This window comes from Bison bison, unplaced genomic scaffold, assembly GCF_000754665.1.
Source record: "Bison bison bison isolate TAMUID 2011002044 unplaced genomic scaffold, Bison_UMD1.0 scf7180017860456, whole genome shotgun sequence".
Lineage (NCBI taxonomy): Eukaryota > Metazoa > Chordata > Mammalia > Artiodactyla > Bovidae > Bison > Bison bison.
The window spans coordinates 292,166-318,514 of record NW_011491028.1 but is presented as its reverse complement, the minus strand read 5'-3'; the positions used below and the strand labels follow the sequence as shown (position 1 = coordinate 318,514).

At 42.6% G+C, this 26,349-nt stretch overlaps 1 non-coding gene and 1 pseudogene across 1 annotated transcript; both read left to right on the top strand.

Annotated features, from left to right (window-relative positions):
• The window catches only part of LOC104982777, an 88,438-nt pseudogene that overhangs the window by 5,658 nt on the left and 56,431 nt on the right, over positions 1 to 26,349 (top strand).
• TRNAE-UUC lies at positions 24,275 to 24,346 on the top strand. Its single transcript has one exon. It is a non-coding gene; the product is annotated as a tRNA-Glu (tRNA).

Here is a 26,349-nt window from a genome sequence, read left to right as displayed (position 1 = left end):
TTCATGATCTGAGCCACAGTCAGCTCCCAGTCTTGTTTTTGCTGACTGTATAGAGCTTCTCCATTTTTGGCTGCAAAGAATATAATCAATCTGATTTCGGTGTTGACCATCTGGTGATGTCCATGTGGAGAGTCTTCTCTTGTGTTGTTGGAAGAGGGTGTTTGCTATGACCAGTGCGTTCTCTTGGCAAAACTGTATTAGCCTTTGCCCTGCTTCATTCCGTACTCCAAGGCCAAATTTGCCTGTTACTCCAGGTGTTTCTTGACTTCCTACTTTTGCATTCCAGTCCCCTATAATGAAAAGGACATCTTTTTGGGGTGTGAGTTCTAAAAGGTCTTGTAGGTCTTCATTGGATCGTTCAGCTTCTTCAGTGTTACTGGTTGGGGCATAGGCTTGGATTACTGTGATACTGAATGGTTTGCCTTGGAAACGAACAGAGATCATTCTGTCGTTTTTGAGATTGCGTCCAAGTACTGCATTTTGGACTCTTGTTGACCATGATGGCTACTCCATTTCTTCTAAGGGATTCCTGCCCACAGTAGTAGATACAATGGTCATCTGAGTTAAATTCACCTATTCCAGTCCATTTTAGTTCGCTAATTCCTAAAATGTTGACGTTCACTCTTGCCATCTCCTGTTTGACCACTTCCAATTTGCCTTGATTCATGGACCTGACATTACAGGTTCCTGTGCAGTATTGCTGTTTACAGCATCGGACCTTGCTTCTATCACCAGTCACATCTAGAGCAAGCAATTCACTTGCCAGAACAGCTATTCTGAAGTAGGGGTTTAGTTCCTGATGAATTACTCCTTCTACATTTAGAAGATAACGTGGTGGTAGTGGTGGCGATTTAGTTGCTAAGTCGTGTCCTACCCTTGCGATCCCATGGACTGTAGCCTGCCAGGCTCCTCTTTCCATGGGATTCTCCAGGCAAGAATACTGGAGTGGGTTACCATTTCCTTCTACAGGGGGTCTTCCTGACCCAGGAATCAAACCTGGGTCTCCTGCATTGCAGGCAAATGATTTACCAACTGAGCAATGAGGGAAGCCCAGAAGGTAATGTATCTGATCAAAAATGCAGTGGTTTTATCCAGTTGACTGTTGACCTATAAGCAGAAGCTGTCACTCGCCAAACCATAGTCAAAGTTAATAGTATTAAAGAAGCAAGGAGGCTTCTGTGTGCCCGTGGCAATTTGTCTCAGTTGGAGAATCTAGAACCACAAAGTCTGAGGAGCAGAAACAAGACCTTGTAAGCTCTCTTAGGCCTTCAGAGGCCTTTTTCAAGGTCATCATCTGGCCAACCCACAGCCCAGTTTCCAAAACAAGTCTGATCAGATCAGAAGAACCAGATGCAGACAACAGGGCTGATTCCAAGTGTTTACCCCGAGGCTTGGATCTGGTAACCTCTGTCTGGGCCTTTTCCTATGCCTGTGGCTAGGATTCCTGGCTTCTATGACTGCTTGGGTTCTCTCCCTGGTCGGGCCTTCCCAGGTGGCTCAGAGGTTAAAGCATCTGCCTACAATGTGGGAGACCTGGGTTCCATCCCTGCGTCAGGAAGATCCCCTGGAGAAGGAAATGGCAACCCACTCCAGTATTCTTGCCTGGAGAATCCCATGGACGGAGGAGCATGGTGGGCTACAGTCCACAGTGTCGCAAAGAGTCTGACACGACTGAGCAACTTCACTTTCACTTTCTCTCCCTGGTCAACAAAAAGCTGGAATTTATTTGAAGACACTGAGGTGAATCAGGGATGCAGCTGAGGCTCAGAGATCAGAACCAGGAACTGGACTGTTGCCAGGAACCCAGGACGTCTCCCTCTGTTTCCTTTTCTGTTTCCCTCTGTTTATTCTCTCCCCTCACACTATGGGTTTTTCCATTTTTCTAAGTAGATAAGGTAGGAGAAGGCAATGGCACCCCCCTCCAGTACTCTTGCCTGGAAAATCCCATGGACGGAGGAGCCTGGTGGGCTGCAGTCCATGGGGTCGTGAAGTCGGACACGACTGAGCGACTTCACTTTCACTTTTTTCTTTCATGCATTGGAGAAGGAAATGGTAATGGAGAAATGCAAGGAAATGGCAAGGAAAATGCAATAGAGAACTCCAGTGTTCTTACCTAGAGAATCCCAGGGACAGGGGAGCCTGGTGGGCTTCCGTCTATGGGGTCGCACAGAGTCGGACACGACTGATGCAACTTAGCAGCAGCAGCAGCAGGTAGATAAGGTAGGAAATCCCGGGAGAAGGAAAACCAGGCATGGCTTTCTTGACATGCTGTGTGCTGTGTGCTTAGTCACTCAGTCATGTCTGACTTTTGTGACACCATGGACTGCAGCCCGCCAAGCTCCTTTGTCCATGGGATTTCCCAGACAAGAATGCTGGAGTGGGTTGCCCTTTCCTCAGGGGCTCTTCCTAAGATTGAACCCGGAGTCTCCTGCCTCTCCTGCATTGGCAGGCAGATTCTTTATCACTCTGTCACCTGGGAAGATACCTGGAATATGCAGGTATCCTTAACTTAAAACTTCCCCAATTTGCTGTTAGAGAGACATTGCTTTGGGAAAGATCCTTGGTGTTCTCCTTGCTGCAAGTAGTAAGTTGTTCCTTCTCCCTATCTTTGTCTTGTGTCTTTTGGTTCACCCCCCACCAAGAAGCAAACCCAGTTTTAGGGTAACACCTTCAGTTTACAAAGAAGGAAATGACCACTTGAGAGCTCCCAAATTTTTCTCTTCCAAAGAGTAGCAAGATTCATTCTACCCATATTCATTAGAATTGATGCTTTTGGTGCTGGAGAAGACTCGTGAGAGTCCTGTGGAGCACAAAATCAAACGAGTCAATCCTAAAGGAAATCAACCCTGAATATTCAGTAGAAGGACTGATGTTGAAGTTGAAGCTCCAGTAATTTGGCCACCTGATGTGAGGAGCAGACTCTTTGGAAAAGACCCTGAGGCTGGGAAGGATTGAAGGCAGGAGGAGAAGGGGACAACAGAGGATGAGATGGCTGGATGGCATCATCAACTCAATGGACATGAGTTTGAGCAAACTCCGGGAGATAGTGAAGGACAGGGAAGGATGATGTGCTGCAGTCCATGGGATCACAAAGAGTTGGACACAACTGAGCAACTGAACAACAACAACCCATATTCATTATCCCGTTTGTCTAGTTGAATCTTATTTCCCTTCCCCAGATTCCTACTGTCTGCTAGAACCAGTCTTACTAATATTTCAAAACCCATCTCCAAGTCTACCTTTTTCATAAAAGCTTCTCTCCCTTCCAGGACATAGAAATCGCCTATTTACACATTTTGGCATTTACTTAAGTTACATTGTGTCTTTAACAATTCTCTGCATGTTTCCTGCAGATAAGTCTTGAGTTACAGCTTACCTATTAAATAGCATATTGATGATATATACTTATTTTTAATCTTCCATAGTACCTAGCACAGGAGTTAGCATCAGGTAGGTAGCCCATGGTATTTCTTGAACTTTTACACTTTTCTCCTTTTTACTTTTCTGTTACTGCGTTTTTATTTAAAAAAGGTAAACCACTAGGCATGGCAATGTCCTTGCAGTATTGTTCTCTAATTAGCAACCACTCTTACTATCTGCTGTGTGCCTCTAAAAAGGATTTTGAAATTAGACATTTATGACTGGGCATTAACCAGGGTCTGATGAGTCAGTACGATCAGCAGAATGCTACACTGACAGACACATCACAATTGCCAAGAGTTGTAATTCGCTCCCTATTTTTAAAATAGAGTGTAACTCCAGGCAAGGCTTGATTATCGCCTCTTAAAATGGGGATAATATAAACCACCTTCTCTTTGCTCCCCATGGGTTTCACAGAAGTTAATTAGGTCTTTAATATGAATACATTAACTGTCTTATAACTAATTAGCAGTAAACAGAATGAAAATATCAGACACTGTCAAGGTATTAAGAATGTTTATTGTTGTATTTAGCAATCATCGGCCTTCTAAAGATAATGATTACAGCAACAGCTGTAGTACAGAAAATGACTGTGTACTAGGTCAGTATCTCCTCCAACTATCATTTGTAAACAAGTCCTGAATGGCCAGAACTAATTGGAGGGTTGAGAATAAAATTCTCTCTCCCACACTAAGGGAGGGATTTACATAGTGGGATCACTTGGATTTCGGTGATTCTACCCAAACTCCTCAAAGGCTTCCAACCTAGGACAGGCTAGAGAGAACAGCAGCAATTGAGGACTGGCGCTTTTCCTGGAACCTCCACAGCGCCTCCTTTGCTCTGTAAAATGGTAAAGGAGCATATAAAAATTCTTCCATGATTGCCTTTATAGTACAGCAAATCGAGGACATTCTCTCTGCCAGACTGACACCTGAAAGACGTATCTGGAGTAACTTAACAAAAGGTTTGTTAAATACTGTGCACTGTGATCTAGACTAGGCTTTCTCAGCCTCGGCTCTGTGGACATTTTGGACAAGAAAATACTTTGCTGTGGGAGGCTGTCCAGTATATTGTAGAATATTTAGCAGTATTCCGGGCCTCAACCAACTAGAAGCCAGAAACGTCTCCAGACATTGCCAAATGTCCCCTGGGTAGGGGTGGAGGTCGGAATCACCCTCAGTTGGGAATCACTGATTTAGACGGTAACAAAAATGAAGTAACAGAAAAGAAAAATCTTGGGCTCTCAAGTTATCAAGCATCCTTCTTTGGTGTCACTCAGTAATTTTATATACTGTGTTTATACCTTAAGTATCCATATTGAATTAAATCAGCCAATGATTGTTCAGCTCTTGATGGACAAGTCTGAGGGTCGTTTCTGTGTATCCATAAATAGAAATGGATGGAATATGTTCTATTTCTCCAAAGCAGACACATATGTTATTCTCATCCTAATATCTGCCCCATGATCAAGATTCTCAATGAATGAAACATACTTATATCTTAAAATTATTCATCATTTATCTGAAATTCAAATTTAACTGAATGTCCTGGGGTATATATATTTTTTAATGGCTAAATCTGGCAACCTTATAGACTGAAAATTTATGCTTCTCCCTTGAGTTCTGGCTCCAGAAACTTTATAACTTGTCTTCGTGAAGAATAATAAAGACCAGCTATTGGAAGGAATTTTTAAAAAGAAGAAGAAGAAATGCTGGTAGAAAGAGGGACATAACTAAATTTAACTATGGTAAATTTCCTTTGAAAAATATTTGTTCTCTTACTGAAAATTGTGGCAACTTCTTAGAACCCACTCAAAGCCTAATGGGATTCACTGTGTAATTCATTTCAAAATGCTTCTAATGCTCATAGGGCACTTAGCATTTACCTGGCAAATGATGATGTTCTAGTGTTCTTGTCCAGTGAGTCATCGTGTGAGAAGTCATGGAGTAGACTGAGACATAAGCCCCTCGTAATCTCCTAGGCAGGAAGAAGAGAAGCTCAGAGCAGTTTTACTTTTCCTTCAGCTCACCTTCCTAGTCACCTGGGAACCGATTAGAAATGCATAACCTTGGACCCTACCCCCAAACTACTGACGGAAATCCTAGGGATGAGTCCCAGCAATCAGGTGTTCAACAAGCCTTGCAGGCTATTCTGGTGCACATGCAGGTTTGAGAACCCTCGTTCTCAACCGTGAATGCAGAAGAGAAGCACCTGCTACCTGGAATCCACACCCAACAGATTCTGATTTAAGTGGTCTGATGTGCAATTCAGGCATCAAGATTTTTTAAAGCTCTCAGTGTGCACCACTGCTTTACAGTATTTAATTTCAAATGCCAAAGGGAAGAGAAGCTCTTGACATTGCAAATATAATGCTTTCTACTTCTGGGCCCAGGTCAACTTTACATAAAGGCAAAATGAGCAGGCGTTACATGTTTAATATGTGGTCTCTTCCTCAAAGCTCTAAATCCACTCTTTAAGGACCTCCTACAGTCAATTTGATACAACAGAAAGAGAGAAAAATAATTTCCTGATCCCCAAGTCCTGCCTAAATATTCATTAACCTCTTGGAGCCACATTCTCTTGTGTCTACACGAAGGATGATATTAACTCTCCACAGGGCTTTGAGTGTGATTGAAAGAGACCATGTAGATAAAAAAAGGCAGAGGATCAATAATCACATCTGAACCAAAGGAGGCTTCATGGAAGGAGGAAATTTAAAAGGACAAAACTCAGTAAATTCACAAATTTCAATGTGTTTTTCTATAATAATTATTTACATTATTTTCTCATTTTATATTCCCTCACTCTTTTGTATGTCTCCCCTACTTCCCCAACCTAATCATTTTTCCTGTTTTCAGTGCAGATACTTTGGTGACCCATCTGTATTTTTGGTTGAGCTACTAAGAATGGTAGTTCTAAAGACTGAAAACAGTAGCTACACATCACTATTCCGAGAAGGCAGTGGCACCCCACTCCAGTACTCTTGCCTGGAAAATCCCATGGACGGAGGAGCCTGGTGGGCTGCAGTCCATGGGGTCGCTAAGAGTTGGACACGACTGAGCGACTTCACTTTCACTTTTCACTTTCATGCATTGGAGAAGGAAATGGCAACCCACTCCAGTATTCTTGCCTGGAGAATGCCAGGGACAGAGGAGCCTGGTGGGCTGCCGTCTATGGGATCGCACAGAGTCGGACACGACTGAAGCGACTTAGCAGCACACACCACTATTATGCTCTATTATTCCTTGGGGCCAAAACAAAGTTAACATGACAATTGTGTGTGTGTGTGTGTGTGTGTGTGTGTGTGTGTGTGTGTTTAACACGATTGCCTGTTGGGCAAGCTAATCATTTTAAGCCCCTTATTCATCTCAAGATGGATGTAACAGGCTTCCCTATGAGCTAAAAACCCTCAGTGCGTTGGAGCTGCCCTGCCTGATTCAGTGCATGGTGCATATTCTACCATTAAATGGAATAGTTCTTTACAAGACTTCTTTTTAAATTATGTATTTACTTTTCATTGTGCTGGGTCTTTGTCGCTGCGCATGAACTTTCTCTAATTGCGGTGAGCCGGGACTACTTTCTAGTTGCGGTGCGCAGGCTTCTCTTCGTGGTGGCTTCTCTTGTTGCAGAGGACGGGCTCTAGGAGCGAGAGCTTCAGTACTGGCAGCACATGGGCTCAGTAGTTGTAGCTTGCGGGCCCTAGGGCGAGTGGGCTTCAGTAGGTGTGGCACGCAGGCTTCGGCGCTCTGTGGCATGTGGAATCTTCCCGGACCAGGGATCGAACCCCTATGCCCTGCACTGGCAGGCAGATTCCTATCCACTGTACCACCAGGGAAGTCCTTTACAAGGCTTCTTAATATAGAAGCTTGAAATGTATGGACATACTTCTGTTACCTGTTGCAACATGGGATGGTGGCCCCCTCCCACGGTACTGCTGAGGCTAACCATTCAAACACTCACCAAGTAGCCTTGGAGAGCTGGGCATGGTGTGCACCTAGAAAATGAACAAAGGAGAAGTTTCCAAGAAAACCTGATTGGCAAAAATGAAGTAACTCAGATGAGCCCTTGGCATGTACTCTAGCTAGCGTCTGCTGGATCACCCTTAGGGGCTACTGCAAATCTGAAGCAGAAATTCCTTCTGGGACATGTGTCATGAACCAGAAACCAGACACTGGAGCAGGGCCAGAGGCAATGGGTTTTGGAATCAGAAGCTGAGTTTGTGCTCTAGCCCTGCCACTTACTAGCTGTGTGACATTGTGCAGGAGACTAAACCTCCTGGAGACACCTTTTCCTCACCTGTACAATGTGGGTTCTCGCCCTTGTGCTTAGCTGCTCAGTTGTGTGCAACTCTTTGTGACCCCATGGACGGTAGTCTGCCAGGCTCCTGTGTCCATGGGATTCTCCAAGCTACAATACTGGAGTGGGTTGCCATGCCCTCCTCCAGGGAATCTTCCCAACCCAGGGATCGAACCCAGGTCTCCCACATTGCAGGTGGATTCTTTACTGTCTGAGCCACAAGGGAATAATAATTTATTTCTGGGTTATAAGGATTACTTGATAATCCACACAAAGCAACATCTAGAATGCGTGAAGCGTGTAATAAATGTTATTGTTTTGAGATAATTATGTTCTTTAACTGTAGGTCCCCTTTTCCTTCTTTTCCGTCCCCTTCCACCCAAACCCTACTTGAGCAGATCTACCTTCACAGCCTTTGTTGAGAAAAGAAAGAGATTATGAAACTTCCTCAATTTTGTTTACAGAAGTTTGAGTCCCGGTAGACTGAGACAAGGCATCTTAGCCAGAAACAGAGAAGGAAATTGATGGGGTTTCTTTTCACCCCAAACTAGATTTTGTTTGGATGGAAGGAGAAAAGAGAGAGAAGGGTGCAACATCAGCCTTCCAGCACAGCTGTCAGGAAGAAAGTTAGACCAGAGAGGGAAGGGCCACTGAGATACCTGGACAGCTAGGAATGTAAGCAACCCAATAAAGATCCCAAAATCTAAACCACGGGTCCAAAGAGTGGAGCTGCCAGACACCAAGGACCTTGACCCCTTTCCACCAGCATGGGAAGGGAACTCAAGAGCCTGTACACCCACAACCCCCACGACGCTCTCCCACCCTGTTGTTGTCTAGTCGCTAAGTCGTGTCCAACTCTTGCAAACCCGTGGACTATCGCCTGCCAGGCTCCTCTGCCCATGGGATTTCTCAGGCAAGAATACTGGAGTGGGTTTCCATTTCCTTCTGCAGGGGATCTTCCTGACCAGGGATCAAATGCACATCTCTTGCATGTCCGCTGCATTCTTTACCTCTGAGCCACCGGGGAAGTTCCTCTACCACTCTGAACCTTGATAATTCCAGGGAGCATTTGCAAAACATTGACCCTTCAAAAAATAAAAAGGGAGGTTTTCCATCAACTAGGGAGAATGGGCAGTGGTGGTGGTGGTGATGGTGGTATAGAAATGGAGATTAAATGGAGTTACCAAAAATAAAGTTATATTTCCCACACAATAGTGTTTGCAGATTTGTGCACCAAGATTTGTATAAAATTCCAGGATTTGCAATGTCTCAAGCAATAGTTTAAAACATTAATTATTGTGGTCTCACTAGAAAAGTTGACATAGATGCTCCGGGCGGGGGGTGGGGGGGGTGGGGTGGGCAAGTAGGAGAAAATCAGCATAAACCTCAAGAATATCTTGGAATTTGCTACCTTGGGTGTCTATTGGCATCCTTTCACTTGCTCATGAAAATGAAGTGAACCAGGCTGGCTTGATGAGCAGCACACAAGAAAGACGTTCTGTAAATGTGCTTACTAGGTTCTGAGGCTGGAAGCCTCCTTTCCCCCAGCTTTTCTCCTTCCCTAAAATTCTTTGTCAGTGCCTTTATTTTTTTTTAGCTGCACTTAAAACGTTTTTTATTATTTCTGCATGAGTAAGACTATGTGTCATTTCAGCCTCCTTGTCAGCTTCTGTTTCACTTTCATTAAATTTGTTGATTGAGTGTGAAGGAGGAGGCAGCGTCATCACTTTCGGATTTTGTTCTCCTGGGCTAGATCTCTCTAGGAGCAGCGCTGTGATCTCTACTGCAGTTTTGTAATGATGCTCTGGAAAGATAGGGTGAGACGAGGGAAGGCACTTTATCCCTTCCTTCTCTCTTTCTGTGGCTTCAGAGAGGCAGTAAAGGAGGGAAGGAGGATACTCATGTTTCCCCTCCATTCGTTCTTTCATTTCTCATCACATATGTTTACCAGCACTTTCTAGCTGGCAGACACTGCTTTGGGAGCTGGAGGAACAATGGACAACAAAAACAGGGCTGGTTCCTGCCCTCATGGAGCCTATGGTCTGGTGGTAAGATAGACCTTTTTTTTTTTTAAATTTTTTAAAATTATTTATTTATTTGGCTGTGCTGGGTCTTAGTTACAGCATGCTGCATCTTTTATCTGTGGCATGGGAACAGCTGAGGCATGTGCAATCTAGCTCCCTGACCTGGGCACCCTGCACTGGGGGTGAAGAGTCTTAGACACTGGACTGCCAAGAAAGTCCCAAGTTTATCCTCTTCATAATTTTTTCATTTTTAAAATCCTTATTTATTTTGGCTGTGCTGGGTCTTAGTTTGCAGCATGTGGGATCTAGTTCCCTGACCAGGGATCAAACCCGGGCCCCCCGCATTGGGAGCTCAGAGTCTTAGCACTGGACCACCAGGGAAGTCCCGAGATAGACTTCAATCAAACGAAACATGAATTAGTGTCTAGTTACCCCTAAAGATCCAAATCTAATTGAGCTGGAGGAGGGTCCAGGCATCAGTATTTTTTATAAGCTCCGTAGGTAATTCTAACAGGCTTCCAGGGCTGGGAATCACTGGGCTAGACCACAGTTCTAATCAAGCACCATGATGCATTTTTATTTACCTTACAACAATGGTGAAGCTACTGAAAAGAGGTGATATAGTAATATTAGGGTATTATTATTTTTAATAAGATTTATTTTGAAATAATTATAGATATGCATAAAGTTTTAAGAAATAATACAGAGAGATCCTATTTCCCCTTTATCCAGTTTTCCCCAATGGTCACATGTTGCAAAACTATTGATATAATACAATATCACAGCCAAGATACTATCGCTGATACAGTCAAGTACAGAATATTTTTAACACCATAAGGATCCTTCCTGTTGCCCTTTGATAGCCATGCAAATTCCCTCATGTCCTCCCAACTGCTGGTGATCATTAATGTAATCTCTATACTTTCATCATGTCTATAATCTTGTCATTTTCAACAATGTCATAGAATGGAATCACACAGTATTTAGCCTTTTGGGATTGCCCTTTTCCTCACAGCATAATTACCTGGAGATTCATAAAGGTTGCTGCGTGTATCAATAGTCTGTTCCCTTTTCCACTGAGTAGCAGTAGGCCCTGGTACAAATGTACCACAGCTAACCCATTCATACACTAGAGGACATGTAGGTTGTTTCCAGTGTTTGAAGATCATAAATGGAGCTTCGAAACGTTCATCTGAATGGAAGTCTTTATTTCTCTGTGATGAAACCTCAACGTTGTAATTGCTGTGTTCTATGATATTAGCGTGTAGAATCTGTCACACATAAACAAACCATCAAGTTGTTCCAGAGTGGCTGCACCATTTTACATTCCCAACAGTAAAGAATGAATGATCCAGTTTTTCCTCATTCTCATCAGCAAGTAATGTCACTATTTTTTTTTAATTTAAACTATTCTGATAGGTATGGACTTCCCAGATGGCACTAGAGATAAAGAACCTGCCTGTCAATACAGGAGACATAAGAGACACAGGTTTTATCCCTGGGTCAGGAAGATCCCCTGGAGGAAGGCATGGCAACCCACTGCACTATTCTTGCCAGGAGAATCCCACGGACAGAGGAGCCTTGTGGGCTACAGTCCTTGGGGTCAAAAAGAGTCGGACACGACTAAAGTGACTTAGCAGCAGCAGCATTCTGATAGGTATGTAGTAATATCTTGCTGTGGTTTTAATTTGCATTTTCCTAATGACTAATGCAGAGAAGGCAATGGCACCCCACTCCAGTACTCTTGCCTAGAAAATCCCATGGGCGAAGGAGCCTGATAGGCTGCAGTCCATGGGGTCACTAAGAGTCAGACACGACTGAGTGACTTCACTTTAACTCTTCAATTTCATGCATTGAAGAAGGAAATGGCAACCCACTCCAGTGTTCTTGCCTGGAGAATCCCAGGGACGGGGGAGCCTGGTGGGCTGCCGTCTATGGGGTTGCACAGTGTCGGACACAACTGAAGCGACTTAGCAGCAGCAATGACTAATGAGCCAAGTATCCTTTTGTGTGCTTACTTGCCTTTCAAACATGCTCTTTGGTGCAGAGTTTCTTCATGTCTTTTCTAATTAGATTGTTAGATTTTAATGCTAGGTTTGAGAGTTCCCTTTTATATTCCAGATACTACTCTTTGTTGAATATGTGGTTTGGAAATACCTTTTGCCATTCTGCAACTTGTTTTTCATCCTTTTAACAGAGTCTTAGAGAGCAAAAGTTTCTAACTGTGATGAAGTCTAATTTTTTTCCTTTTATGATCATGCTTTTGGTGTCAAGTATAACTCTGTCTAGTCCAAGATCATGAAGAATTTCTCCTATGTGTTTTACTGAAAGTTTTATAGTTTTCTTTTTTACATTTAACTGTTGTAAACCATTTTGAGTTAATTTTTCTGTAAAATGTGAGTTTGGAGTCAAGGTTCATTTTTCCCCCTATGAATTGCTCAACACCATTTGTTAAAAATGCTGTCTTTACTCCACTGAATTTCTTTACCTCAATGTCAAAACATCATTTGTGCACATTTGTGTGAGCCGAACTCTGGGTCTTCCTGTTCTGTTCCATCAATCTACAAGTCTACCCCTCTGCCAGTACCACAGTCTTGAACTCTGGGTCTTCCTGTTCTGTTCCATCAATCTACAAGTCTATTCCTCTGCCAGTACCACAGTCTTGACTATAGTGGCTGTGTAATAAGTACTGAGCCTAGGTGAAAGTGAAGTCTCTCAGTCGTGTCCGACTCTTTTCGACCCCATGGACTGTAGCCTACCAGGCTCCTCCCTCCATGGGATTCTCCTGGCAACAGTACTGGAGTGGGTTGCCATTTCCTTCTCCAGGGGATCTTCCCGACCCAGGGATCAAACCCGGGTCTCCCGCATTCCAGGCAGACGCTTTAACCACTGAGCCACCAGGGAAGCCCTAGGTAGAGGGATATATTTCCTTTTGGTTAATAATACAAGTCAAGAGAAAATATGGATACACTGTACAATGGCAACAGTTATTCTAGACAGAAGTTTTGTTACTTACAGATAGCTCTATGTCCCTAATACAGTATTTCTGATAAAGGAAAATGTGATAGGCAAAATTTCTCCACACCAAGGATTTTATTTTATGAGAGGCCTGTGCCTGTGTGACTGTTCAGTTGATTCAGTTGTGTCTTTGAGACCCTGTAGATGGAACTAGATATTATCATACTAAGTGAAGTCAGATAGATAAATACCGTATGCCATCACTTATGTGTGGAATCTAAAATACGACACGAATGAACACGTATATATATGAGACAGAAACAGAGAGCAGACTGGTGGTCGCAAAGGGGGAGCGAGTAGGGGGGGAAGGACTGGGAGTTTTGGGTTAGCAGATGCAAACTATTATATAAAGGATGGATAAGCAGCAAGGTTCTACTGTATAACACAGGGAACTATATTCAATATTCATAATGGAGAAGAATATTTTAGAAAAATGTACATATATATATCTAGGTATAACTGAATCACTTTGCTGTATAGCAGAAATGAACACAACATTGTAAGTCAACTATATGTCAATATTTTCTTTAAAAAGGAATTCAAACCTTTAGTTAACCAAAGGAAGCCTATGAATGAAATTGTGCCACAAATCAAAAGGGTGTTAACTGAAAGAGAAGTCCTGATGCCAATGGGGGGACAGTGAAGATATTCGGGACCCTTGCCCCACTGCAGAAAGAATATTCAAGAGCAGAGGCACAGAAGAGCAGACACGGTGTGGCTCACTTGAGAGATAATAAAACCTTTTCCAGCAGGGGAGCCACCAAACAAGAATGTCATAGTGTTAACAAGGGGTAGATTTTAACAGAGAAATAGCACTTTCCCTCAAGTAAGCAGCCTGAAGTAACCCACAATAAGTAGTAGACACCCTACAGCTATCAAAAAAATTCTGATTGGCAACTGGGTGACAGACATTCATGTTTAGGTAAGAAAACTGTTAAAATGTATTCACGATGCCACTTCCCTTTACTTGGTGCAGTTTGCCCAGGTACTAGGATTTACCTCTCAGATGCTATGGTTAGATCAAGAAGCCCATTCTATATGTCATATAATGTCTATATGTATAATAAGTCTATTATAATGTAATATAAATAATAAGTTGTTATTCAACAAAAGTGTTTGTCACTCAGTCCTGTCCGACTCTTTGTGACCCCATGGACTGTAGCCTTCCAGGCTCCTCTGTCCATGGAGTTCTCCAGGCAAGAATATTGGAGTGGGTTGCCATTTCCTTCTCCAGGGGATCTTCCCAAGCCAGAGATGGAACACGGTTCTCCTGCACTGCAGGCAGACTCTTTACCCACTGAGCCACCGGGGAAGCCCTACTTCTCACATCTCCCCAGGTGGTTCTAATGTACAGTCGACAGTGCACGCTTCTGTTTGTAGTTTTCATGTGCGTTGTTGACTGTACATTAGAACCACCTGGGGAGATGTGAGTATTCATGCCAGGGGGCCCACTTTCAAACATTCTCATTCAGTAAGTCCAAGAAAGGTCCAAATTTGAATATTTATTTTCTAGAGAGACATCTAAAATCCCATGGACGGAGGAGCCTGGTAGGCTGCAGTCCATAGGGTGGCTAGAGTCGGACACTTACTGAGCGACTTCACTTTCACTTTTCACTTTCACGCATTGGAGAAGGAAATGGCAACCCACTCCAGTGTTCTTGCCTGGAGAATCCCAGGGACGGGAAGCCCGGTGGGCTGCCGTCTATGGGGTCTCACAGAGTCGGACACGACTGAAGTGACTTAGCAGCAGCAGCAGCAGCAGAGAGACATCACCATACACTAGCTTCCCGAAACAGAATTAATGATCAGCTATTGTTGGGTTGCCATCAAACCTGTGGAGCTGTAAACCTTTAAAGTTCCCAACCTTGCTACTTTTCCCCATCATTTGGAAACATAAAAATCTTGAGGTCTAGCTGCACCCACATCAATAAAATCAAAACTCTGGAAAAGGAATTTAGGTATCAGCTTTAAAATATTTATAGACAAGGTCCAGAGTCAGGATTTAACTAAGTGGCTTTATTATTAGAGACGCTCCACAAGAATTAGAACAGGCGGTCCTTAGGTGTTGGCCCTTATGGAAACTGATTGATCAAAACATTTCTTTAAACTTCTGATCCTCATTGCTTCAGTTCTATTAACTATCACTCTTCACCTAGGGTTTTTAAAAGGCACTGGTTGCCTAAATGTACTGATCGTTTTAATACCTATCCTCTGAGACAGTATTCTCAATGTATGGAGGCTCTTTTACAAATTCATCAGGCTTCTGTTGTGGCTAAGTTCTGAAGCACAATTATCTCAGCATTGACCTAAATTAGACCTCTAGCAGGGAATTTTAAGTCTATAATTTACTGCATGCTTGTGCAGTTAAAGGACAGAACTGTTTTATGAAATAGGCAGTAATGAATACAAGAAGTCTCATTTTAAACAAACATATTGCTAAGCACATGACTGTAATTAATGAATTTGCTAACAGTTCACTATTTTTAGGAACAATAAGCTGAGAATAGCACTAAATCTGTGACATAGTTTCCAAATTTAAAAAGAAATATTTCTTTGTAAGCAAATGATTTCTTTTAATAGTAGAAAGCCGTTTTCCATGGGCATTGTTCAGAATTGCTTTTTTATTCAGAGCAGTCAACACATTTTATAATATCCCTGAAAATCATTTTAAACTCAGTTTATTCCAATGCATGGACAGACCATAAATATAGCTTTGTCTGAGTGCAGCAGTGAAAGAAAAACAGCGTCACATTTATGAGGATATCTGATAACTTGAATTTCAAATTTAAAGAAAGAAAAACAGACAGAAATGCACTCAGTTTTAATGTTTACCTTCAACATGGATGGCCCTAAGCAAAACTTGGAAGTAGATCTAGATTGGTTTGTAGTTTCCCTACGCTTCTGGGAGCCTAATCAGTTGCTTTGAGCCTTTTTTTTTTTTTCTGCTTCTCCTCTCCTTATCAGAGCTGATAGCCTCCTCTCTCAAATCTTACCTCTAAAAAGAAATCAAATCTGTATTGTTTATTTGTTCCCTAATAGAAATGTTCTTTTTCTAATAAAAGCCCTCCCAAGGATAATAGCATTTTAAGATTTTCTTCATTATTCTTATAACAATAATAATCGTAGCAGTTGTTGTTAAAAAGGAACAGTCGTACCCTGAAGGAAATGAGTTAGAATAATATTGAATCAGGAAATTTTTTTTGTGCTCCCAGTCAGAGTTGCTTGGAAAAAGAAAAAAAAAAAAAAAAACCATTACATATACTTACATCTTAAAGAGAAAAAAGAATTACTATACAAATGCCTTGTTGTGCCAAAAGGAGGAAAAACGAATTTAAAATGTGCCTGTGTGTGTGTTGTATACACACACACACACACACACACACACACATATATATATATATGGATTTAAAGATGCTTCTCAGACTACCATCTAGAATGCATGACTCAGAGAAAAGAGATCTGGGAGCTCAAAGAAGCAGCAATTATTATGAATTCATAGAGGTGGTGATGATTCCATGGAGATGGTAGGATACAAATTAGACATTTATGGGATGGAAAATTTCATTTAACAATTCAGTCCATCTGTACATTTGATTTCATGCAGACTGAACATCTAGATGATTGACTTATTAAACCTATGACAAAATGAATTTTGGGTTTTTGTTGTTTTTGCTTTAAGAGATGACATGTTGGAAAAAATTGAGGAACTATTTCCTCAGAGGCAGAGATCTTTTGACATGAGGAGATATTAAAGAAGTGAATTTTAAGATGCTTCAAAGAAAGAAAAACAGAGATAGAAATGAACTTGATTTTAATTTTTTACCTTTAACATGGATGGCCTTAAGCAAACTGGGAAGTATATCTAGATTGGTTTGTAGCTTCCCTACCCTCTGGGAGCCTAATCAGTTGCTTAGATAAGACTATGCTTTAAGCTTAGTAGTTTAATAAATTTCGATTCTTGCTGCCTTCTCCTTTAGTTTGCACATAAGTTCCCTCCTTGTATAACTTCACGCCCTTCTCCAGACTTCTCCAAGATTATTTAATGATCTACCTTTTTCTCTTCTACCTTCATTGACAATATCACCTCTACTTCTGAGTCACTCTCTCAACTCTGAAGTCTGACCACTGCTACCACCATCCTGACAACATTATTCTTTATAAAAGAATGTTCAGGGTTATCTCTCTCTAGAAATGTTAACTTAAACCAAGGCTCATTTCTATCTCCCCATTTCAGTCCACCGCCTGAGGAGACGTCTGAGCCTCACTGTCTAATTTTAGCTGAGGAAGGACTGTAGATTAAAATGAATTAGTAAGAATGAAGATACTTTTAGCAAAATTTGAAATATTATCCCTCTACATGTTGTATCTAGGAATAATCAAATTATTAATTGCATTTGTGATAAGCATATGAATCGCTAAATAAAACATTGTTAATACGTTAACTGTTCAAAAAAAAAAAGACATCTTGATATGTCAAGATACATGATGAAAGGGGAGGCAGAAATTTAGAATCAGAGGCAGAAAAAAAAGAGAGAAAGACAACAGACACAACTCTGGTGGACGGGGAAGGCTCAGCAAGAGGAGGCGCCTGCACAGCACAGTGGGATAATCATGAGGCAAGGCTTGACTGAAGGACTGTCCTGTTCTGAGTAGCCAGTGAAGGAGCAAATGTAAAGTTCTCCTTCTGTCCCACCCAGGCTCAGAACATCACTGCTGTTTCTACTCCCAGACATTCCCCGTGTTACTGCAGTGTTACTGCATATAGCTTAGTCTGAGTACAGCAGTGAAAGTTCACACTGAGAATTATTCCTGGGACCCTCGCTGTCATCATCACACAATTTGATCCCACTCCACTGTTGGGAGTTTGTCTCTCTCTTTCTCTTTTGCATCTGAAACTCTGGCTAAAGAAAACACTTGTGGCCCAGATATGCGCCATATTTTCCCATCTTTAGGTCTCTGCTTAGTATTGACTCCACATAATGTCTAGCCCCATCATTTCTACCCATCCTTCAAGCCCAGCTCAACTCTTTAATGGGTAAGTGAATAAGAGAACAGAGGCTTAAGGACAATCTTGATCACAGTCACGTCGCCTAGACTTTCTGTGTGGCCTGAAGTTTACCAGCGGTGCTGTCCTTTGAATATATCACCACTACACATTTTTAATCAGCATTCATGGCAATTCCCATGGCTTCATTTACCAAATGTCAAAGGGAAAATATGTACCCAAAGTTCCCATACCCAAACCATAAACTGCTTTTGCAAATATAGCAGTAATCAAAAAGTGCTCACGTTTCCCTTCTGAGCTACAAAGGCAATGTCCTGCCTGCCCTCCTCCCCTTAGCTCTATGTGTTCAACTTTCTCCTCTCTCTCTTGCTCATTTACTGATTTTAGTACCTTTCCTGCTACTAGTTTGTGTGACATAATCCTGTAGGGAATCAAGTTGATGCTTCCAATTAGATTCATTACAAGTTCCCTTAAGAAGCGATTAGAAAGACAGAATCCCAAGTGGCAGACTCCCTCAGCAATCCCAGCATCATTTTCGGGGTGCTTGCCAACACAAGACCAGGTTTTAAATACCACACTTACCACTCTATCACCAAGGGATCCTGGGAAGCTTTTAAAATTGGGAGTGCAATTGCGCTTTACTGGAAGCCCTCATGTGGTGATAACAAAGAAAGGAGAAATGTGAAAGCCTCATGGATAGGTAGTTTGGAGTGGTGGTTAATCAGTGCATGTCCCTGCAGTCAGTGATGCTGGGCTTAAACTTCAGTGATACGACTCACTAGCTATAAGATTTGGGATTATTTAATTTCTCTGAGACTCAATTTTCTGATCTGTAAAATGGGTATAATGATAGCACTTTGGAAAATTAAATGAAGTCTGCACAATAGTTTGTATATAGTATTCAAATAAATAAAAGCTACTCATCACCATGAAAAGTGATAATCTAGGGAATCATGAATTGCCTCCGATTCCAAAACCATGACCTTGCAGTTACAAAGCTATTTGTAATCACTTCAGACAATAAGGAAGATGGAAAAAAGGGAAGGAAATGGGAAAGAGGTTTGCCTATTCTCATGACTCCAGCTCTCACTGTTGCCCAACTCTTTATACAAGTATAATTGATATAATATTGCGAAAATACTTTTCTTTACTTTCCTTTATAAAACTGGTTCCCTGCAGCCATTCCACTAGTAGAGCCTGAGGAAATCCTTAATTGGAATAGAGGGAAATATGATGTGAGTGAATTCCTCCTTTTAGCCTGATGGGTTGTGGGAAAAAACAAAAATAAAGAAAAAAAATAACAGGAAAAAGGACAAGCATTATGCCTCCTGTATATTGTCACCCTGCTTATTTAATTTATATGCAGAGTACATCATGTGAAATGCTGGGCTGGATGAATCTCAAGCTGGAATCAAGATGGCCGGGATAACAAGAACCTCAGATATGCAGACTGATTTCATTCTAATGGCAGGAAATGAAGAGGAACTAAAAAGCTTCCCGATGAGGGTGAAAGAGGAGAGTGAAAAAGCTGACTCAAAACTTAACATTCAAAAACTAAGATCATGGCATCCAGTCCCATCACTTCATGGGGAAAAAGTGGAAGCAGTGACAGATTTTATTTTCTTGGGCTCCAAAATCACTGCAGATGGTGAATGCAGCCATGAAATTAAAAGACACTTTCTCCTTGGAAGGAAAGCTATGACAAACCTAGACAGCATATTGAAAACCAGAGACATCACTTTGCCAACAAAGGTCCATATAGTTAAACATACGGTTTTTCCAGTAGTCATGTATGGATGTGAGAGTTGAACCATAAAGAAGGCTGCTGCTGCTGCTAAGTCACTTCAGTCATGTCCAACTCTGTGCGACCCCATAAATGGCAGCCCACCAGGCTCCCCCGTCCCTGGGATTCTCCAGGCAAGAACACTGGAGTTGATTGCCATTTCCTTCTTCAATGCATGAAAGTGAAAATTGAAAGTGAAGTCACTCAGTTGTGCCCAACTCTTAGCAACCCCATGGACTGCAGCCTACCAGGCTCCTCCGTCCATGGGATTTTCTAGGCAAGAGTGCTGGAGTGGGTTGCCATTGCCTTCTCCTTAAAGAAGGCTGAGCACAGAAGAATTGGTGCTTTCAAATTGTGGTGTTGGAGAAGATTCTTGAGAGTCCCTTGGACAGCAAAGAGATCAAACCAGTCAATCCTAAAGGAAATCAACCCTGAATATTCATTGGAAGGACTGATGCTGAAGCTGAAGCTCCAATACTTTGGCTACTTGATGTGAAAAGCAAAATCACTGCAAAAGACCCCAAAGCTGGGAAAGACTGAGGGCAAGAGGAGAAGGGGGCAACAGAGGATGAGACGGTTGGATGGCATCACCGATTTGATAGACATGAGTTTGAACAAAGTCTGGAAGATAGTGAAGGACAGAGAAGCCTGGCATGCTACAGCCCATGGGGTCGCAAAGAGTCAGACACAACTTAGCAACTAAATGACAACATTATGCTCCCTCAAGGTCACAGTCTTGAATAGGATGGAAGGAGAGATGAAACATAAACTGGTAGAGAGCCAGACTCAGAAGCAGAGGGAATTGTACCACAATTTGTTTAGAACTCTGAGAGGAGACTGCCATATAGAATGTCCTCACCGTACAGAACGACCACAGTACAATGAAGATGGCAAGGTGTACAGTTCAGCAGAGAGAGGACCTGTGTGCCCCTTTCCATACCTGCTCTGGCTCTTAAGTGTCAGAGTTCCAAGAATTCCCACAGTCCCCTGTGGGAGACCTGGTAAGTAACAGAACTGGCAGCCTTGAGAACAGCTATGGTAGGGCCTCGGGGCTAGGTGTGACATAACCCTAAAACTGGGGCTAGAGAGGAGATGCTTCTCAGTCAGGGGTCAGAGAGAAGTCCTGACTGATACTTGATGAAACTGTTCACCTTAGACTGGGACTTGAACTCATGTGCCAGAACTCAAACCTGGTCAAAACCCAGCTTGGGACTCTAACCCACATGGCCAGGACTCGAACTTGGCCAAACCCCAGTCTTCCAGCTCAGATCACATGCCTGGTTTCAGGACCTATTGAAGCTCAGGCTCTTGATGTCTCATGGCAGAAAGAATTCAGTGAGACACAAAGTGATAGGTAAGAAGTGGATTTATTTAGAGAGAAACACACACCGCAGACAAGAGTGTAGACTATTGCAAAGGATGAGTGTGGCTATAAAATGTGGTGTGGTTAGCTTTTGCTGCTGCTGCTAAGTCGCTTCAGTCATGTCTGACTCTGTGCAACCCCGTAGATGGCAGCCCATCAGGCTCCCCTGTCCCTGGGATTCTCCAGGCAAGAACACTGGAGTTGATTGCCATTTCCTTCTTCAATGCATGAAAGTGAAAATTGAAAGTGAAGTCACTCAGTTGTGCCCAACTCTTAGCAACCCCATGGACTGCAGCCTACCAGGCTCCTCTGTCCATGGGATTTTCCAAGCAAGAGTACTGGAGTGGGGTGCCATTGCCTTCTCCACAATGAGGGTATACTGAGGATCAAAGTCTAGTCAAAGTTGACTTGTCTGCCATCTTGGACCCATTTGGTTCTAATCAGTATATGTTGTGTTCTCAGGCTATCCTATTCTTTTAAATGTGCCCTGCCCCTTCCCTCCTATTTCCTTAGGGTCTGTGCTCCTGACAGATATAGAGTGGAGTGGGTCAAACTGAACCAAAGAACAACATTGAACTTAGGGAAGCATCATTCTAAGACTCCAGAAACCTAACTAGATCAGCTACCCTGCAGCAGAGGCACAGGTCAGAGAAGGGCCTGTACTTAGATGAAAGCCCATCTCTCTTGTCGTAATGGGCTGCAGATGTCCAGATACCATGCTGACAGAGAAGTGGGAAATGAATAGGGAGGAAACTGAAAAAATGGCTCATCTCCCCTCTTTGGAAAATAATTTTGCCCAAAGAAAAATCTGGCCTTTACTGTGGGAGGTAATACCTAAGTCATTGGAATGTCCTGCCTGATAAGAGTGTCTGTTTACCCTGGGAGCCTTAGGGGCACACAAGATAATCTACGTTAACAATGTGATTTATGGTTGGGGCTTTGGGCCACTCCATCAGCACAAACCCCTGGAGAAGCTGGAAACTGAGATGCAGGTGGTCAATCATATCTATGTGACTGAACCCCAGTAAAAACAGTGGTTGCTGAGGCTCAAGTGAGCTTCCCTGGCTGACAACACTCTGCGGATTGTTACATGTCATTGCTGGGAGAAGTTAGCCCTGTCCGAGACTCCTCTGGGAGATGGCAATTGGAAGGTTTGTGTTTGGAACTCTCCTGGACTCAGACCCAAGGCATTGCTTTCCTTGGTCAATTTCAATCTGTAAACTTTTGCTGTAATAAACCATCATCATGAGTATAACAATGTTAAGTGAGTTCTACAAGTATTCTAATGAATTATTGAAATTGAAGGTGGTCTTGAGGACTCTCGATGTCCACACACTTCAAGGAAACGGAGTCACCTGGCACGGTCAGTGAGGAAAATCACATCCATTAGAGAAATAAAGAGGCCTTATTGGTCTTGTCAACTTTGAGTGACTGTTTGTAAATACATGAGCCTACTAGCAAAGCAGGTAAGGTCTCTACCACTCCAAATGAAACATGGATGAAGAAATCAGGACTGGTAAGTCCTTCTTCCCTCAGAGTAAGGAAGACGACATGAGGAGCACCTTCAAATGTTTAAAGCTAGAGAAAAGAACTAGAATTAGTTTGTCTGGAGAAAGGGGCTATATAAAGCCCAGCGGAGGGACGTTACGGACGGCCAGGTTTCAGTTTATTCTAAGACAAACTTAGTGACAAGAGGCCTCCAAAAACAGATGGGGTGGGCTCAAAGACAGGTGAGTGCTCCACCATCAGAGATCTAGAAGTAGAGGCTGGATGACCCCTTGAACTGATTTTGTATAAGAGGCGAGACTTGACTCAAATGTTCTTTAAGATGCAGTCCAAGTTAAGAGGCTATGATTGGGATGTAAGAGAATGTGGCAGAAAGGTGAGTCTATATATGGGTATGTTATTCTTTCAACTTTTCTGTAGGTTTGAAATTTTTTTAAGTTGGAAAACAAACAAAGAAGGACACTACTTGGTGGCTAAAAGTCTTCAATCATTCTAGAAAGAAACAGAAAATTTTGTTTGTTTGTTTCAACACGTTAAGTTTAGACTCAAGGATAATGGGTATTCCATCTGACAAAAAATATATGATATTACCTGCCTTTTTCCATTACTGACTCGTCTTGATATTAAGTCCATTTGTAGTTAGTGATTGCTATGGACTGAATTACATCTCCCCCACATTTATGTGTTGAAACTTTAATCCCCAAGGTGAATTTATCTGAAGTTAGAAATATCTATCAAATATCTGTCTATATCTATCTATCTATATCTATTATTATCTATCTATCTAATAATATCTATCTCCTCATTATCTGGAGATAATAAAGGTTAAGTGAGATCATAAGGGTGGTGCCCTAATCTGATAGGATAGGTGGCCTTATAAGAAGAGGAAGAGGAAAAAGCTTTCTTTTTCTTGCCTCCATGTGAGGACACCACGAGAAGGCAGCTATCTACATCAGGAATAAAGCTCTCACCACAAACCTGTTGGGCCTTGATCTGGAACTATCCAGCATACAGAACTGTGAGAGAATAAACACCTATTGTTAAAGCCACCTAGTCTATGGCATTTCATTATGGCAACCCTGGTAGACTAAGGCAGTGGTCCTTTACTGATTTACTAACTTATTTCCCCCCTATATAACATTATTCATATTACTGCAGCTTTTATATATAATAAGGTTTATTAACATACCTTGGTATATGTACAGAGACAGAGAAAGCATTAACAGTGGCATTTTTGGAGGTAGATGCTGGTGTGCTCCCTTGAAAGCATGCAGTGAAGAGCAAGTGATGGTGACAGCAGTTACTGCAGGACTGCCTGAAGAACCTCTTGTCATAGGAGGAAATAGCAAGGGAAAATCAGGAGCCTTGCAGATAAAAACACACTATATGAAGTAAGAATGACCCAGGTAGGCAACTATTGTCGAACACAAGCTTTTGTATATATATTAACAGCTGAAGACACAAGATTGAAATTTTACTATGGCAAAAATCCTATCAGTTCAGAACTGTAAACAGGATAAATTGCATCTTAGGAAACGAAATGATTTTTCTGCTCTTTGCTGGAGCAGCACCATCTGCCGGACTTGCGCAAAATGCAAATTCTCTAATCCTGAAGAAACTAAGCAAAGTCACCAGACTTGTCTAGCTGCTCTTTTCTAGACCCTAACATCCCTTTTCTGTTTCCTGTCATTGGCTGACACTTCCTTCCTGTGCTCATAAATCTATATGTCCTATTTATATTTCACATTTTCACTGGGTTTCCTAGAGATTTGCTACCCATATGTAAGGTACGCTATGGAGAATGAATGCAGGGAATCTATTAGAGAATTTTTAATAAGAAAATTAGTCTTTGGGGGGATTCCCTGGTGGTCCAGTGATTAGGACTCAGTACTTTCACTGCTATGGCCTGGGTTCAATCCCCGGTCAGGGAACTAAGACCTTGAAAGCTGAACAGTGTGGCCAAAAAAAAAATTACTCTTTAATTTTGCTGGGCAATCCTTGGAAAGTGGAGCTAATTAAAATATATATTGCTTCTTAACCTCGATTCTTTTCCCAAAAGCAGCAGTGTGAGTACGTAAATGCTGACTAACTTGCCTAATTTCCTGTCTCTACATTTAACACACTGACCAGATTCTAGGCTCCAAATATCCTTTCTTCTCTTACTGTACCTTTATACCCTTCCAACTCCCCAGACTCTGAGATGAATCCTGACCCCAGCCAGAGGATGTTCAACAAGCTTACTCAATACTAAAACTATTGCTATTTCAACCTTCATCTTTATCCTGGTTCTAGTAGATAGACCTCTGCCTTGTGGCTAAGATTACTTCCCATAGCTCAGTCTTCAGTCCCCATACTGAGCTCTGCCTATTTTCCCTTATGCTTGTATCACTTTCTGGATTATTTGCTCAGATCTCCCATTTCCAGGGCTGTCAGGGTGGAAATCATTGGGAAAAGAAATCAGGAAGGATATAGAGCAGTACATTGCAGAGCTGAGCTCTCTGAGGAGCCCACTCTGAGATGGAGATTAGCATGTGGCAAGGGAAGAGAGGGGAGCCAGTGGGACAGAGACAGAAGTCCAGTTATTAATTCAGTCTCAAATAAAGCCTGAACTGATCCTGTGGGGAGTTCTGAAAATGGGATTATGCCTTCAGAGGTCACTTGGCAGGGCAAGAGGGCCAGACCTTCATACCTCCAGTCCATTAGCCACTGGGTGTGGGCCGCCAGCAGGAAGCATGACCTCAGGCAAGGGGTGTGGTTCAGCTGAGACCCAAGGGGGTTAATCCAGAGGGCATTCTTCCAGAAGCACTCCTAGCAGCTAGGAGAATAAGTCCTAAAGAGATTTCAGTCAGTCGGTCACTCAGCTCAGTCATGTCCAACTCTTTTCGACCCCATGGACTGCAGCACGCCAGGCTTCCCTGTCCATCACCAACTCCTGGAACTTACTCAAACTCATGTCCATCGAGTCGGTGATGCCATCCACCCATCGCATCCTCTGTTGTCCCCTTCTTCGGCCTTCAATCTTTCCCAGCATCAGGGTCTTTTCAAATGAGTCAATTCACCATCAGTCCTTCCAATGAATACTGAGGATTGATCTCCTTTAGGATGAACTTGGAGAAGGCAATGGCACCCCACTCCAGTACTCTTGCCTGGAAAATCCCATGGGCGGAGGAGCCTGGTGGGCTGCAGTCCATGGGGTCGCTAGGAGTCAGACACGACTGAGTGACTTCAGTTTCACTTTTCTCTTTCATGCATTGGAGAAGGAAATGGCAATCCACTCCAGTGTTCTTGCCTGGAGAATCCCAGGGACAGGGGAGCCTGGTGGGCTGCCGTCTATGGGTCGCACAGAGTCGGACACGACTGAAATGACTTAGCAGCAGTAGCAGGATGGACTAGTTGGATCTCCTTGCAGTCCAAGGGACTCTCAAGAGTCTTCTTCAACACCACAGTTCAAAAGCATCAATTCTTCAGCACTCAGCTTTCTTAATAATCCAACTCTCACATCCATACATGACTACTGGAAAAACCATAGCTTTGACTAGACCGACCTTTGTTGGCAAAGTAAGGAAAGAGAGTTAGTCTTTCCTAAAGCAGAATGTCTTTCCTGAAGAGAGATCCGGACCAGTATCCCAGTGCCCGCCAACCCTACACCCCCAGGAAGTGCCATGCAGAGAACTTTTTTTTCTAAATCCCACTTCCAGTTTGGAAGTCACTGAATCCTGATCCCAAACACAAGAAGGATTAATCCCTTCATGACAAGCAACCAAGGAAGAAGGTAGATAGATAGCACTTAACAGCAGGGAGAGTATTTGAAGAGAACAAAGTGAAAAGAAAGTGAAGCCTACTCTCAGGTAATGAGAAATCCGTAGCAGTCATTTCACAGAGTATGCATCATGAAAGAGAAAACACCATGAGGAGAATGAGCTTTGAATGGGTA